Source organism: Pseudopipra pipra, chromosome 25 (assembly GCF_036250125.1).
Source record: "Pseudopipra pipra isolate bDixPip1 chromosome 25, bDixPip1.hap1, whole genome shotgun sequence".
NCBI classification, from domain to species: domain Eukaryota; kingdom Metazoa; phylum Chordata; class Aves; order Passeriformes; family Pipridae; genus Pseudopipra; species Pseudopipra pipra.
The window spans coordinates 1,920,110-1,936,806 of NC_087573.1; the positions used below are offsets into that span (position 1 = coordinate 1,920,110).

Below are 16,697 nucleotides of genomic sequence, written 5' to 3' on the forward strand. Positions count from 1 at the left end.
CCTCATTCCTCACACTCGGGGCGGTGCTGAGTCAGGGCTGATCAGCTGTGCCTGCTCCATCCCGGGGAGCTCACCCTGCTCCACCCTGCCCAGCTGGCCAGGGAGCACTGGCACACTGCTGGATCCAGGCTCCTGCCAGCCTGGAAGGTGTTCCATCCCGTGGGAGATGCCAACTGGGGCTTTACCAGCAGGGTCTGGCACAAAGCAGGATGGGGACAGAGCCCCTAGAAAATCATTCCTTCAGGCCACCAGGCATGGGAAGGGTGCTCTGCCCTCCTGCAAAACCTCAGTGCCTGTGCTGGAAGCACACATTTCCCTGGAATATTTCATAAGGAGAGGATAAAGGACTTGGCAGTGATGACATCAGGATTTGCCTCTGTCGTGGAGGAGTCCCAGGCAGTGCTCTGGGAACACATTCCCACCGCCCTTGGATGAGCCCCATCACCTCTTCTCTGTGTGTGACACCTGGCTTGGACATTTCCTTGTTAGCTGCTCGTGTGAAAGAGCTAAAAATATTAAAGCCCAAGGAGGAGATCATCTGTACAGGCAGATAAATGGGGACTGCACTCCTGGGACAGGTGACCCCCCAGTCAGGAGGTGATGGGTTCCCAGATGTTTGGGGTGGGGGGTCACAAGCAGCAGCAGCTTCCAGGCAGGACCCACATTCCTTGGCTGGCTCTGCTCCATCCCCAGCTCCAGAGCAGGTCCAGCATCCCTGTGTGTGACAGACTAAATGTGCAGGGCCCAGCTCAGTTTGCAGCAATGCCTTGACATTTGGCCTTCCCTTGTGTGTGTTTAGTAAGTAAACAGCTATAAATAAGTTGGTTATACCCCAGGGGCTTCTGAGGAGCTCTAAACCCAGCAAGTGAAGGCTGTGTGCTGGGCAACACAACTGGTATTTTCCTCTTGCTCTCTGGAGTTTTGTGGACTTGATTCCCAACTGGAAGCAGCATGAACACAAGGAGAACCAGCCCCAGCATCTGCAAATGCAGACCTCTTCTGTGGTGCTAATTGATTAAATCTGTGAGACGACAAGAGAGCAGATTTATCCAGAACAGTCCTGCCTTAAACCTGTATTTCAATTTATGGGGTTTTTTTTCCTGGAACTGCCTTACTAAGTCAAAAATAGTGGCATCAGTGGCTGGGCTGCAGGAATGCCAGTGCTGGCAGATGGTGGGGCAGTGCTGGATGTCTCCAAGGCACAGGGGAGGGGAGGGCACAGCTCAGCACTGGGGTTGCTCTGATCTCGGAATCGTCCCCGGGGCTGCGCTGGCTCTGTGCCCTCCTGGGGTCGCACATGTACCACCCCACCCACCACTTCCAGCCACTCCCAGCCCGCTCCATCTGGCACAGGACACGTGGAGCCCTTTGAAGTCCTGCTCTGAGGCCCCTTGGATGCTGCTGGAGCCTGGGGAAGGGTGATCTCTGCCCGGACCTGCTGCAGCCTCCAGTGCCAGGGCACCCCGCTCTGGGGCAGAGCACCGGGACTGTGGGAGGCACCACGACTGGATGAGCCTCCAGAGCTGTTGTGCTGAGATTTGGGAAAGCTTCTGATCGAGTTGTTTGGTGCACGGGGACGGAACAGCCTCGTGCTTTGTGCCCCGATATGAGAAATAAAATAATCTGGTTTTATTATAAGTAAAGTTATGTAAGTAGGAAGCGGGGTGTTGGGACTTCCTTCTTACCTCCCATTTAATTTTATTTCAGGCGTCTCGTGAAGATTGTAAGGTGAAAGGCCCCGTCAGGGCTGTACACCAAGGGAATATTGCGGCCGAGGTAGGATACAATATATAAATGGAAAATTTACATCGGCCACGTGTCTTTGTGTGCAGGGGGGTCCCCCTGTACATGTACAGGGGGGTACGTCACCAATCAATCAAGATGTACAGGGGGTATGCCCTGAACCAATCAGGTGGGAGGGTGACACCCACCCGCCGGTTTGAAAAGTGCCCTTTTAAGGTAAAATGCTTGTTACCTGCTGAATATTCAAGATATTGAGTAACTGAAGGGTATAAAAAAAACACGGGCTCTGGGAGGGGCGTGCTTTTCCAGGCGGGCGGCTTGGGACTGCACCCAGCGCTGCAAATAAAGGATCCTTTTCTGTAAGTTTCCTTGTCCTGCGAAAGTTTTTTGCCGTTTCTATAAATTGACTGAAGAGAGTTTTCTCACACCGAGGCTAGAAATTCCTGCAAAGGCAGCATTTCCCTCTGGTTTTAAGCAGAGCACCAACAGCCCTGGGAGGAGCCCTTTGGTGACATCAACAACCCTGGGAGGAACCCTTTGGTGACATCAGCAGCCCTGGAGCCCTCCTGTGACACTGTGGGTGGGATGCTGAGCTGAGCAGCCCCTGGCTCCCAGGGATTTCACTGTGTGGGGGCTCAGCCCTCAGAAAACTGGACCAGCCAAGGGCAGGATGAGGCCGAGAGCTGTGGAGGTCCCACCGAGCACTCAGCACCTCTTGGAAGGAATCCTGAGCCTCTTCCAGCCAGAAGAAGGCAGCAGGAAAGTTTCTCTGCAGCCTGTCAGGGCAGAGGGGGTCAGACTCTTGGGACAGCAGGGCTGCAGTTTCGAGCAGGAGGGACTCGATGTGCCATTAAAGCATTTATTGCCTGGGGAATCACAGCACTAATGAACTAACACAGGTGAATTCAGCAAGGAAGAGGCTTGTGCTGGAGATTCTCCCCAGTCCCTGCCTTGCAGGGAGCTGCCTCCACTGGGCACTGGTGGTTTTTTTCTGGGCAGATGCCTCAGCACCAGACAAAACACATCCTGGGCACCCTGAAAGCCCATCTCCCCTCCCCTGCACAGCCCAGAGCAGGACCTGTGCTATCCCTGGGATGCCAAGGGTTTTCCCTGGGATGCAGCCAGTCCTGAGAGGCTTTGCCAGGTCTTACCTCCAGGAATTTCTCTCTGCCCTTTGCTGCTGACACACGGATGTTTGGTGGCAGGGAAGGAAGGGGCAAGGTCCTTGTGTGTCCTGCCTGCACCAGTTCTGTTTGTTCCCCGGGGAGAAGCAGCACAGAGCAGTTGTTGGGAGCGTTTGCTGGGCAGGGAGGAAACTAGAGAAGTGGTTTATTCCAGTGCAGGTTTCCCTAAAGCCTGCTGGGATGAAAACAGGAGCTGACACCGAGGTGCACAGACCTCCAGGAGCTCACCCAGCCCCTCGGGGGCAGCGGGGAGGAGGGAGCCCAGCCCGTGGTCCCTGCGGTGCCACCAGTGCCTGGTCTCTGTGGTTCACTCCCTGTGCCCACGGTGTTCCTGGCGCCCTCCCCCAGCCCCCAGCCCCCAGCTGAGAGACTTTTGGGGATGTTGTTGCAGCACCCAGCCCCAGCAGCTTCCCCTCTGATCACAGAGCTGTCAGCCCGACCTGCCTCGGAGGGAAGGACTCGCACGCAGCGAGCGGCAGCTGTGGATGAGATTTTCCTCTTTCCAGCTAACTCTGCTGCCATCTGCTCCAATTCCCTAATTATAACAGCAGGGGTGGGGGATGTCAGACTGGAGAGGAGGCAGTGTGGGGTGAACATCAGCTCCAGCAGCCTCGACAGACTCGTGTGGGCTGGAGAGGCTCCCAGACAACACGAGCTCGGCTGGCACAAGCACCGGCACATGTGTGAAGGTGGGACTGCACCCACTCTGCTCCCAGCTAAGCCAGGGATCTTTCTTGGGCACATCCCTGCCATTCCTGCCCTCTCAGGGGTGCTTTTCTCTGTGCCCCACCGTGCATGTGTGCAGCACTGCTGTTCGAGCCCGTTCTTGGCTCTCTTTTTTGGAAACGCTCTCACATTTATCATCCCTCTAATGCCCTCTGAAGTTTATGCCTGAATCAATGTTTTGGGAAGCCAGAGCTGGGCTGGATTCCTCATTTGGGCTGAAAATAGCAAACAGACTGCGAGGCAAGCAGCAAATCCTGGCTTACCATCCTGAGGCTGCCAGAGCCAGCAGTGAGGGAGTCCCTTTCTGGTGCCACCCAAGCTGTTCTTGACGAATATTGCCAGCCTGCTGCCATGGCTCCTCCTGTCCCACCCACCCATCCATCCATCCATCCATCCATGTATCCCTGTGGCCAAGGGCTCAGAAAAGCCCTTATTCTCCTGCACTGCCTGGGCCACAGGATTGCATCCTGCTAACTGGGGTCTTACTGGTTTGGGCTGGAGAACCCCGTGGGATGTTCTGTGCTCCGGGTGTTTCTGTATTTCTGCTCCCATCCCAAGCAGGGACTCCCATTTTCCGTCAGCAGGAAAGCACCAGGCACTTTGCTGGTGTGTCTGGTGTGCTCTGACAGGGAGAAGCATCTGCTGGGCTTGCTCAGACACGTCCCCCCCCCCAGAACTTCAGCCCCGGTGCTCCTTGGTCCTGTGAGGAAGCAGCTTTAAGCCCTGGGTGCACTGACTCACCCCCGTCCTGCTGTTCAGCCTCCAGCTCACCCCGTGAACTGCCTGCAAAGGGGAAGCTTGTCATGACTCAGTGGGAGGGAGATGGATTGTCCTCTGAAAAAAACTTATCTCCTCCCTGCACTTGCCTCGCCAGGGTGACAGGGGACAAGGTCCGCTGGCAGAGCAAACTCCTTGGGGACAACGTGGGTTCCCTTTGAACTCAGTGCTGGCACCTGAGGGGATTTAACCCCTGTGAAACAGCTGCTAAACCCACCTGGAAACCTTCAGGCAGAGCACTTCCTGCAGGTCCTGGGGCTGGGTGACAGTCAGGGTGACAGCCCCCATGTGCCAGCATTGCCTTCACACCGAACCTCCCTCCCTTTGCTGTGCAAGGGAGGGGGGAGCACACACTGGAACGCCAAAAACAAAGGCCAAACTCACCTTCCAGTGACCCCACAGGCAGGGCAAAGGATGCCTTGGCTCCAGAGCTCCTGGATGTGGGAGAAGTTTTGGTGTCTGTCTGGCTTTGCCCAGCAGAGCTGGAGCTCTGCACTCTCCAGTGGGACCGTGGAGGGAAGACTTTGTGCATATTTTTCACTTTGTTTTGCAATTTGGCAGCTCCTGGTTGCTAAGTGCCTGAATCTCTGGCATGGATTGGTGGAGCTGTTGTTATGGTGATGCTCCATGGACAAAATCAGGGGGAGATGCTGCCGGATTCTCGGGTCTGCAATTGGCCTCGTGGTTGCCATGGTCAGCTGTGCTGTGGCCACCTTGGGGACGGTGACTTTGTGTCCCACAGGATGGAGTGTGGGCAGCTCACACAGGGATCACACTGAGTTTGGTCTCAGGGTGATTTGGGATCACAGAGAGCCAATTCCCACGTGGGACAAGAGCAGCCTGCAGGTATCTGGGCTCAGTTTGGAATGTTGATGGAGATTTGCAGGGAGACCCTGTGGAACTCCCCCAGCTCTGGGACAGGGATGTGTTAAGAAGGATGTCTGAACTCGTCCCAATTCCTCATGCTCCTCAATTCACCTGCCTGTAAAATGGGAATAACAATATTCCCTTTTTTGGAGTGACAGGACAAAGGGGAATGGCTTCAGATGGAAAGAGGAAATGGCTTCAGATGGAAAGAGGGAAGGTTTTGACTGGTTGTGAAGATGGAATTCTTCCCTGTGAGGGTGGTGGGGCCCTGGCACAGGCTGCCCAGAGAAGCTGTGGCTGCCCCATCCCTGGAAGTGTCCAAGGCCAGGTTGGACGGGGCTTGGAGCAACCTGGGCTAGTGGAAGGTGTCCCTGCCCATGGCAGGGGGTGGCACTGGATGATTTTTAAGGTCCCTTCCAAACCAAACCATTCTGTGATTTTATGATTTACATTTCCTGAGTCTGTGGAGCTGCAGATTCCCACCAGAGACGTCACTGGGGGAGGGTTGTTGTTAAAACAGGGTGGTCCACAGCCACTGCAGCCCCTGTGAGCACCTGTGAGCCACGGGCACAGGCTGGGCTGGGGCACAGCAGCACCCCCTGCCCTCCCAGGGACACCAGGGGGGGAGTTTGGCCTCTCCAGCCCTCGGCAGGAGCAGATCCTGCCGTGCCAGGCTGGGCAGTGGAGCATGGGGCCCATTTGCCAGTTTTCCTCGACTTAGCAGCCAGCTTTCAACTCCAGCCCTCTCTGATTGTTGCTGAAATGCAGCGCTGGGCAATGATTTCCACATGCCTGCCCGTGCACAAGGGAGGACGGGCCGGGGCAGGGGAGGCACTGAACACATTTTCTTTCCATGACTCGGTGCCTATTGAATGTCAGGGCAGTGGGGAAGGGAAGCTGCTGCTGCTGCTGCTGCCCGGATGCAGCGACTGTAAAATATTCCCTGCAGACCTCCGGGGAGCTGCTCTGCTCGGAGCAGCACACACATGCACGGCCATGTGAGTTTAGCAGTGGAGAAAACGTGCCCCTGAGCTGCTGGAGGGCTCTGCAGCCCAGCCACTGCTCGGTGTGGCAGGGAGTGGGGCCGGAGGAGCTGCAGGAGGAAAACAGGTGAAACCCCCCCGGAGCTGCCCTGGGCTTCCCAGAGAAGTCAAGCACATTCCCGTTGCTGCCATTTCTCCGAGGCTTCAGTGGGAGCTGTCAGGTTTAATACACTGTGTGTATTTGCTGGGATTGCCAGGACTCCTCTGTGAGAGCACTGGGCTGCAGATTGGAGCTCTGCACCTCTCCCCAGGGACACAGTGATGCCTGCTGGGTACAGCATTGTTTGGAGGTCGTATCTTTCTTAACTGGTTCTTACTGGACCTGCTGTGTCACTGCTTAGTGTGTTTTGACATCTTCCCTCCAGCCTGGACACTGTGCAGGTGAGCTCCTGCCTCTGTGTGTGCTCTGGGAGGGGGGGCTGGGGCTGCTCCCCACTTTGAGCATGGGGATTAAATGGAAGTGAGCAGCTTACAGCAAAAATTAGGTGTCCCTACACCCCCAAATTAGGTGTTCTCACACCAAAGGGCACTTTGTGTGGCTGTAACAGAGGATGGGCTGCTCTGTTGAGCATTTGGAGATCACTGTCACCTCTGCTCAGCCTGAGCTGCCTTGGCCTCCTCCTAAGGCAGGTTTGGAGCCCTCCAGCTGTCCCCCTTCCCCAGGCTGCCCTGGGCTGTCTCAAGGCCAGCTCCAGCCCTGGATGGAGTGTCCCCACCGGGGCCTCACCATGTGAGGGAGAAGCAGAGGATTTAAAGTGTCTGGCCAGGAGCCACGCAGGGAGTGGGCCTGGGGCAGGCTCAGCTTAACAAGGCAGGCACTGCCTGGGCTCCAGCTTTGTGTCAGTCCATGCAGCATCCCCATATCCCTGTCCCTGGACAGGTTTGGACAGGGACAAGGGCTGCACAGTGGAGTCTTTCACGCCGTGTTTGCCCCTGTGATGTGACACAGGCTGGGGCCGCTCTCCCCGTGCCCCCAAGGCTGTGCTGACTCCTCACCATCCCACATCCCTGCAGTGGTGTTTGCTGACAGGGAAGGTTCTGGAGAGGAGCAGCCCTAGCAAAGCCCTGGGGGCTGTGATTGAAATGCTGCTCAGGATGCTGCAGTTCCCTGTGGCTCCTGCAGTCACTCCCACCTGCATCCCGGGGAACGCAGGTACCAACTTCCCCTGGCCTGGGGAAGGAGCCCAGCTCAGCAGCTGGGGCTGCTGTGTGACTGGGGGTGGCTTTTCAGGATGGGAGAAGAAGAGAATGAGTGCTCTGGTGTGCAGCAGAGACAGGATTGCCTCTACCCAGAGGAAACCCTGGGATTGTGCCGAGGGCAGGAACAGCCCGGAGCCGTCACCCCGGGTTATGTGCATCACGTTCCTGCCTGGCTGTGGCACCCACAAAGACAGGAGCACCCAGGTGTGTGTCAGGCCTCTCTGCCTGCTGCAGCATTGCCTCCTTCTCACCTCCCCCTCCTCTCCCCTCCCCAGCCCGAGGCAGCTGGGCCGAGGTGCTGTTTGCAGGGAGGTGACAGCAGACACCTCGGGGAGGAAGCGCAGCCCCCCTGTCTTCAAAAGATGCAATTTGTCTCAGAAGGGAGAACAGCTGTGGGATGAAACCCAGCACTCCTCTGGCTGCCCCAGGCAAGGGACACACTAGGAACTGCACAGCTATTCCTAGTGTGGAATACACTGGGAGAAGGAAGAGGAGAAGGATGTGCTGAGCAGTCTCCCCCAGCGTGAGCTGAGGTGGTCACAGCCATGGACCTACAGAAAGTTTTGCAGTTTCCCAGCCAGACCCATTTCTTTATGAAACACTCCCAACTACAATGAGCCCATTTTCACACCTGATTTCCCCTGGACCTCTGTGAGGCTTCGTGATTCCACTGCGACAACACAAAAGGGAGAAAAAACAGCCCCGGAACCCGAAGTAATTTTAGAGAAACTCATGAAAAAACAAGCACTTCTGTCTGCCTTTTGCTCAGCCATTACACTGGCATGTTTGGAAAATGCCCCGGGGCTCTGCCTTGGAAACACACTGCTGGGATTGCAGAGGCATCTCAGGTGAGTGCCAAGTTCAACACCAGCGACCTCAGCCCTTCACAGGGCACCCGATAAGGGACACTTTGCTTTGTGCTGTCACCGGTGGAGCAGCCCCAGCCCCATTAACAGCAAAGGGCCTCGTTAGTCCCTCATCAGCCTGCCGGGCAGATGTGCTGTGTTCCTGTCCCACATGCTGGGGAACATCCATCACACCCCGGCGCCTCCCCTCCCCTCCAGTCTTTGAACAGGCAGGGATAGCAATCCCTGCTGGCTGCAGCAGCTGGGTGCTTTCCCTCTCCACATCCTCCTCCAGAGCCATCCCTGTCAGGCTCACAGCAATCCCTGGCATGTTGATTATTGTAATTTATGTTTAGGAGGAATGTTATGCACCAACGAGCAGCTCGTGTGACACAACCACTGAGCTCATGTCTCTGGCCACTAATTGCTTGTAACATTCTTGCCCTTTCTCTTCGAGCTGGTTTTCATGTCCAGCTCCAGTTTGGGGCCTTCCTCTCCTTAATTTCCCAGGGCTTTTGCTGGGGATCTCCTTTGGCTTCTGTTTCAAAGTGGACTCAGAGTGCCAGGTGGTCTCAGATCCATGGAATGGGGGGTGTGGCAGCAGTTGTTCCACCGAGGCTGTGCTGGGAACGGCATGTAAGTGTTCGAGACATCTCCCCCCCCCCAGGGTGACATCTCCTCTTTAAATAGAATAATGAACAGGGTGAATAGGGAAGTCAGAGAGATTCCAGAGCCTGGCTGGACACTGTGCTGTGGAAAACCTGCCCATTTCTGCAGCCAGTGGCATGAAGGGAGCGTGATGGCCAACTCACCCCGAGCTGACTGTGCACCCACATGACCAGGTACTCATTGACCAGGGGTCAGGAGAGGCCAGGCGGCCACAGGAGCCAAGAGGCACATCACACCTCTGGCTCTCACCCTCTGCTGCTCCTCCCTGAGCCCTGCAGAGCAAAGGATGCAGATCCTCGGGAGGCAGGTGAGAAACGAGCAGCTCCAGGCGGTGAGAAACGAGCTGCTCGCCCCGAGTCACCCAGGACAGGCTCTCCCCCCCCTGCTGCAAAGTCACCACGTCCCAGCTGGGGCAACGTGACTCAAGTGTGAACTCCCCACCTGCTTCTGGAGGGGCAGTTCCAGTTCAGAGCCCGCTGTGTGCTCAGACAGGGCTCAGCTCACGTGCCCACCAAGGGGGGTGACTGAAGAGCTGGTGGGGAATGTTTGACCCCACTCACAACAGCCCACAGGCACCACTGAGGGCCTCAGGTCTTGGCTGGGGACAGGCTAAAGGGAACAAACAAAATGGGTCCTGCTAAAACATCCCTTTCCTCCACAGGGGGCTCAGCTTTTTACGCTTCTGCCACACCATCTGTGAGCCACTTCCCTGTTCCTCGAAGTGTCTCCCAGCAAGTTGATGGTTCTAATATAAGAAAGGAGAGTCAGCAAGTCCGACGAGACTCCCACGTTCCAAAAGGAAAAAAGGGGCTCTGTCAGCAGCAGAAAGCCCGAATTTGTGTCTCCTGGACAGTCTTGTGGGGTCTCAGATGTCTGGAAAGGAGAAGACCCTACATGCTCCCCCAGAAAGGATTTCCCCACAGAGAACTTGTGCCCCCTTTCCTCCCCCTCACCAGCTCTGCTGTGTCCTCTGTGTTCCCACTTTCCATACTCGGTGTAGATGGATTTTGTTCCTTCCCTGCCCAGGTGTCCTGCTGGCATCCCTCTGCCTTCCCCCGCCACGTTAAACCTCCTGCACATCCCCCAGATTTCCCCACTAATTACAGCAACTCTGCTGACAGACAGGATGGTCTGTAGAGGGAAGGCGAGGACTAATATAGCTGAGGATATAAGAAATTAATTAGTTTCAGACAGACAATGTTGGCACCTCCAGTCAGCCTGATTTATTTCCATGGCTGCTCTATTTCTGGCAAACAGAGGATGTTTGACTAAATATAAGACAACAAGTAGCTGGAATGGATGGCGAAGCCGCTGCTAAACACGTAACCCCACCGACAGAGTGACACGGGGGCTGGAACCTCCGCGGCCGCCCGAGGGATGCAGGTCCCGCTCTCACGGGCTGCCCCCGCTCAGGCACATCTGCCAAGAGCCTCAAGGACGGGTGGGAAGAGCCGCGGGAGGGAACTCCCCTGACCCGGCTGCGAGGCTGCGATCAGTGTGTGCGTGCGTGTGTCCGTGTGTCTGCGCGTCCGCGTGTCCCTGCCCGCAGCGCTGCCGGGGCAGCGGGGCCGAGCGGGCTCCTTATCCCGGGGCTGCGGCGGGGAGGAGCCAGCGCCGCTCCGAGCCGAGCGCCGGCAGCGCTCCCGCACCGCGCCGGGTCCCGCACCGGCACCGCTCCAGCTCCTGCTCCCGCACCGGCACCGCTCCAGCTCCTGCTCCCGCACCGGCACCGCTCCAGCTCCTGCTCCCGCACCGGCACCGCTCCAGCTCCCGCTCCGCGTCTGAGCCGGCACCGGCCCCGCTCCAACCCGCTCCTGCTCCGCCACCGCTTCCGATCCCACTCCTGCTCCTGCTCCGGCATCAGCGCCGCTCCAGACCCTCCCCGGCACCGGCCCCGCTCCCGAACCGCTCCCGGCTCGTTCCCAGCCCGGCCCCGCTCCCGGCCCGGCCCCGGCTCTGCCCCGGCTCTGCCCCGGCTCTGCCCCGGCTCTGCCCCGGCTCTGCCCCGGCTCTGCCCCGGCCCCGCGGTGCCGGCGGCAGGAAGGAGGAAGGGACACGGCAGGAGGGAGAGCGACCTGCTCGGTGAGTGCCCCCCCGGCGGGATGGGGGTCCCTGCCCGCTGCCTTTGGGACTGCTGGGGGCGGAAAGTGCGAGGGGAGGGAAGCGCTGAAGTTGGAGGTATGGGGAGGGAGGGTTCAGCTCGGTAGCGAGCGCAGCGAGAATTTATACCTGTCTGTGCCCTGCTGCGGGAGATTCCTGCGCGTGTTTTGGTCCTAAACCTTGATTAGGGAGCTCTGGTCATTATAAACTTTGGCAGACACCCCTGGCGTGGGTCCCGCTGGGAAGGTCCTGGGGGGACCCTTGCAGTGGGAGAGTTGCCGGGGTGGGGGGCTGACACCCAGGGTCCGTGTGGTGGCTTCCCCGGCTCAGACAGGAGCCCTGCCGCTGGCTGGCCGGCGTTCCCCTTGCGCTGCATTTTTTGGTGGCTGTCACTATCGGCTGCATCTCTCCAGCACCGCCTGTTGCTCTGACGAGTTCCCGGGGACGTGGGAGAACTCGCCCCAGAATGCCTGTCCCCCCTCCTCGCTCCTGAGAGCTGCTCTCCCTGCCGTGCCAGCCCTGCCTCCTGAAAAGTCAGGCTTTGGTAGACTGGCTCATCTCTCCATGAAAACAACCTGGAATGAGCGTGTTGGCACAATAGTGGTGTTAGCTCTGAAAAGAAGGAACATCAGGGTCAGGCCTGGGGCTGCTGGCAGTGGGGTTTGTGCTGTGCATCAGGCAGATGAACGGTGTGATGTGATGTGTGTGTCAGGCTTGGAGAAGGTGCCTGAAGGGGAAGAGCTTTGAACGAGCATCAGGCAGAAAGTTAGAGCCTCTGGATAAGATCTGTGAAAGGGCAAGTGCCTTCAGACAGGACCCTGCAAGGAAAACAGGATTAATTTCCTCCTCAGTGGTTGTGGGGGCAGCACAAAGACCTGCAGATGTGCTTCCCCACAGCTGAAGAGGGGTAAATGCAAGCTGAGTCTTGTTTTCCTGCCTCACGAGGCTTTGCCAGGGCATCTGGGTCACCCCATCTGTGGAGAGGTTGTGAAAACCAGTTCCCATGATCCTGAAAAGATTCTCTGGGTGCAAACAGCCAGCCAGGAGATAACTGGACAGTTTGTGTCAGCAGGAACACGTCAGTGGGGGCACACTGAGGTCTCAAAGGGCATTTGTAGTCCAGAGCATCCTTTTCCTCCCTGGGGAGGATCCATCAATGGGAGGTGACACGTCCTAGACCCCGATGCACAGAAGGAACAGAGGCAGGAATAGGAGGGCACCTGGTTCACCAGCTGGCACCTCACCCCTGAAACTTCATCTCTGTGTGTAGGTGTGAGGCACCCAGCTCACAGGGCACTGATTTTTAGGCTCCTGTCAAGCCAGAAAACTTCTGAGCGAGTTTTGGTGTCTGCTCTCCAGATGGGACCACTTTTGATGGCAGCTCTTGCAGATTTGTTTCCAAGCACTCAGGTTTAGTCACCCATGCTGGAAAATATTGGTACCGTGACCAAATGAGAGCAATTAATAAATGAGTAGTGGAACAATCTCGCCAGCAATAGCTGGGAGTTCCCTCTCTCTTATCCTACTTGGACAGAGAGAAAGAAAGAGAGGAAAATTTGTAACTAAGCAGGACTCTGAGGATCTGTCCCTGTCCATGGCCTTGCCACGGATTCTGCCTGACCTTGGCCACGTCACCACCATATCCCCATGTCTGAGTCCCCCCATCTGTTAACACTTGACCTTGCTTTGTTCTCGGAGTTTTGCTCCCTGAGCTCTGCAGGGCTTTGGGATGCTGGCAGGGATGGGCGTGGAAGCACTGAAATCCTCCTCTCAATGCCACGAAGGCCCCTTTCAGTGAACAAGCTCTTTGTGGTCCCTGAATGGACCCTTCAGACAGGCTTTGCTGCCCAGCCAGTGGCAGAGCCAAGTGATGGTGTCACATATTCGGAGGTTACAGGTGACTGAAATGCAGCTGGATGTGCTTGGCTGATTTTTACTGGCTCCCCAAGGAGCTGCTTTAAATCTTTAGCTTTATCAGCTTTTATCTGCTGCCTTTCACGGGCATTCCTTGCCAGTGTCACTGCCTTGTTTGTCAGGGTACAGCCCTGAGCAGGGGGGCTGGAGGGGACAGATTTTGCCTTCTGTTGCTGGCACTGGATCCAGACGAGGTAGATGAAGGCAGCTGCATTTTGCACATGGTAAAACAGAGAGGCAAAATGGCTCAAGGTGTTACAAGGAGCCTGTGGCAGCTCAGGGAGTTGAGTTTTGATCTCCCAAGGCCATGAGATCCCTCTGTTCTCTCTGTCCTGCCACCTGGTCAGACAGAAACCTGTGTCTGTACCTCCCATAGGTCATGTCTGCATTAAAATATCCACGTCGCAGCTTCCACTGAGACCATCCCTTTGGTCTGGCCTTCTGGAGAGAAATGAATGTTTGGTCAACCCTTGTAAACCCTGAGACATTCCTCTGGCTTCCACACAGACCTGAGGTTTGGGCCAGGAGGCCTGAGAATCTCCAGAAAATCTGGGATGCGTGTTTGGGAATCGTGTCAAATAACAGTAAGAGTTTCCAAGAAGGTTTATACTCAGTAGGAGCCTCCCAAATTCTCCTTCCACTCTCAGGGGAATTGAGGCAACTTAAAGCAGCTTCTCCAGGCAAGAGGACAGGGGCTCTTGGCTCTGGGGCCAGTTCAGAGCAGATCTCAGGCCAGCCTGGAGTGAGTTCTGCTGGGTGTAACTCTTGTACTGACACCCAGAAAGGTCAGCTCTGCTCTCTGCCATGCTCTTGGTTTACTTCTTTACAGGTAGAACACGGAACAAAAGGTCTCTATTTAAAAAAGGCCCTTTGCTTGCTTTCAGAGGTTTGACCTGCTGGGTTTGCTTTCCTCTAAATTCACTTGTTCCTGCTGTTTGCAAAGGGAAAACCGAGAGCAGAAAACAACCTGTTGATTAATGCAGATGCAAAAGCCCCAGATTACAATCTGGTGAACAATTAACTTCGAGGAGTCGATCTGTAATCAGCCAGAGCATCTTTTGCTCTCTTTCTAATCAGGGTTTCTTTTCAGGTAGCGTTTTGCCCGCAGCCAGCGCTGCTCATCTGCCGCTTGTTTGCTCAGTCGCTCACAATCTCGGCTGGTATCTTTGTCTCGGCAGCCTGGCTGGAAAAGAAACTGCTGTGGAATTATTTTCGAGCCGCAGAGCAGAGCGGGGTGAGCCCTGGGAGCCGGCTGGGCTCTGTCTGCGCTCCTGCCACCGCTGCCACCTCTCATCTGTCTCCTCCTTTCTCTGCCTCCCTCCTTCGCCTCCTTCCAGCTGCGTCTCCGAACTCGAGACCTGTCTTCTCTCTCGCCTTCTGGGCTCCCTCGCTGCTTCGGGGATGGGCTCCAAGCCGCCCGCAATTAAGGCTGGATTTTTGCAGGCGCGCCGCATTCCCGCTGGGAGATGTCCACATGTCCCCGGCAGCGCGTCCCTGCCCGCTGGGCTGATCTCTGCTGAGAATCCGGCCCTTCCTTTTCGCACCTGAGCAGCAGCCGGGGCCCTTGTTAAAACTCTCAGCCCTGTGCTGAATGCATAATGCAGCTTTTCAAGCGCAGGCAGGACCCGCGGGAATGCAGCTCACGGAGCGGGAGGATGCTCCAGCCTTCGGGGCACTTGGATCCCGCTGCCAGCACCAGCCCCTCTGCTTTTGTTTGTGGTTCCTCTGTGCCCCCAACTCCCATCGGGGGCCATCCCTGCTACCCCAGGGTGCTGGGAGGGTCAAAAACTCTGTGAGTGTGCACGCTGGGGGATGTTTGAGCTGCTGTTTTCAAGGATTGGTGCTCGTTGCCTTTTGGGAGCCAGGTCTCCTGGAGCAGCTCAGGTGGAACGTTTCAGAGATCTCAGCTTGGTCTGACCTGTGTTTTTCCTTCCCTTTCACCTTCCCTTGTGGCTTTGAATCAGGCATTTTAGAGCAGGGACAATTCCTCCCGAGCCCCTCGATCCCTGGGCCCAGCAGGCGCTGCCAGGACAACAATAATTACATTATTTGAGTGGCAAATTGCAGATCCAGAGCTGTCAGTGCCTGGTACCTGTCACCTCTGCCAGCACTGCAGGAGCACGGGGATCATCAGAGCTGCTGCTGGGATGCAGAGAGGAGGGAGCAAACAGGATGGATTTAGTGCTGTTGGATTTACTGCCCTTTCCTTAGTGCCTGGGAAGGGAAGGTTTCTGTCTGCACTTGCATTGCCAGTGGAGACACTCCAATTAATGGTGCATTCAATCAGATTAATTTGTTACTTCCCCCCTCTTTTTTTTTAACTTTTTTATTTCATTTCTTACTAATTCGATTAATTACACCCAAACAATTCACCTTGGCACCACCCCGGAGTTCTGTCCTCATCATTTATCAGAGGGGAATATTCCTGGGGCTAGAAATTCCATCACTGATGGCCCTGGATCTCCAACCAGAGGTTTAAACTCTCTCTGACGAGCTGCTCTGCATTAAACAGCCCCTCTCTGTCTGGGCTCTGGGGTGACATGAATTTTGTTTGGCTTTTGGGCACCCTTTCAGTTTGCTCATGCAGTGATGTTTTCATTACTGGAGGCTTCTCCATGACCCCTCTCCCTCTCTTTCTCCCCCAGTCTCCGAAATGCTCAGCTGTTTCCTGTAAAACAACCCAAATTTTCCCAGCTGGGGGGCTTTGGAGTGGGGCAGGGGACTGGATTTGACCAGTTTTGTGGGGTGTTGCTGTTGTTCTGGTGACTTTTAATTGAATTGCTCCATTAAAAAAGGAGAGGCTGTTGAAGCTGTAAACACTGAAACCTCCGAAAAAAATCAAAATGTGCCTTTTTTGGGAAGCAGAAACATTCCAAACGTTCCGGTTTTTTTCCTGCTATTTCTCTATTTCGCTTGAAATGGTTTATTTTTACTGGGTCTATTTAATTATTCGGTCAGTGTTAATATGCTGGTCACTCAGGGGTTGTGATTCCTGATCCCAGCTGGATTTATCCTCAAACCACCCCCCTCAGGCATCGCTTTTCCCTCTCTCCAGTCCCTCCCAGAAATTCCCACTCTTGAAGCCTCTTCTTTTTTTAGTTGCTAAATCTGACAAGGTTGGTGAACAGGAGCCTCAGTTCTGCACTTGAGAACATGCACACGCAGATAAATTCATCACTTTGGGGGTGGTTTTTTCTGTATTCCAGCATGGAATATCACCTGGAGCTTGGATTTGTGCCTTCTAGCACCTGGATTATTTGCTGGAGAACCTTTTAGACTGGCAGCTGATGTGCCAGGCCTGTGCTGGAGCAAAGGCTGAGCTGTAGATACCCAAGGACGCAGCCAGGGACCTGCAGGGATCTTCAACAGATCCCAGAAATTGGGGATCCAAGTCCTGATCCAGTAGATCCCGTGCTGCAGTGATCTGTGAACAACAGAGCAAAGGAAATGCTGCAGGAGGGGGTTTGGAGGCAGGATGCAGGGTTTGGAGGCAGGATGCAGGGTTTGGAGGCAGGATTCAAGGATTTAAGGTAGAATCAAGGGCTTGGGAGTAGGTTTCAAGGGTTTAAGGCAAGATCCAGGGTTTGGGGGAAGGATCCGGGGTTTGGAGGAAAGATGTAGGGTTTGGA

General features: G+C 55.7%; 1 protein-coding gene across 2 annotated transcripts in view; it reads left to right on the forward strand.

Moving 5' to 3' along the window:
• CDK18 (cyclin dependent kinase 18) overlaps window positions 1–16,697 on the forward strand; it is a 51,850-nt gene that overhangs the window by 7,465 nt on the left and 27,688 nt on the right. Inside the window, exon 1 of one of the 2 annotated variants that reach the window (XM_064635532.1) lies at window positions 10,784–11,136. The exons of the other annotated variant lie outside the window; for it this stretch is intronic. The gene's annotated coding sequence lies outside the window, so the exon portion shown is untranslated. Of the gene's footprint in view, window positions 1–10,783; window positions 11,137–16,697 lie in introns of those variants that run through there. 2 annotated transcript variants of the gene reach the window in all.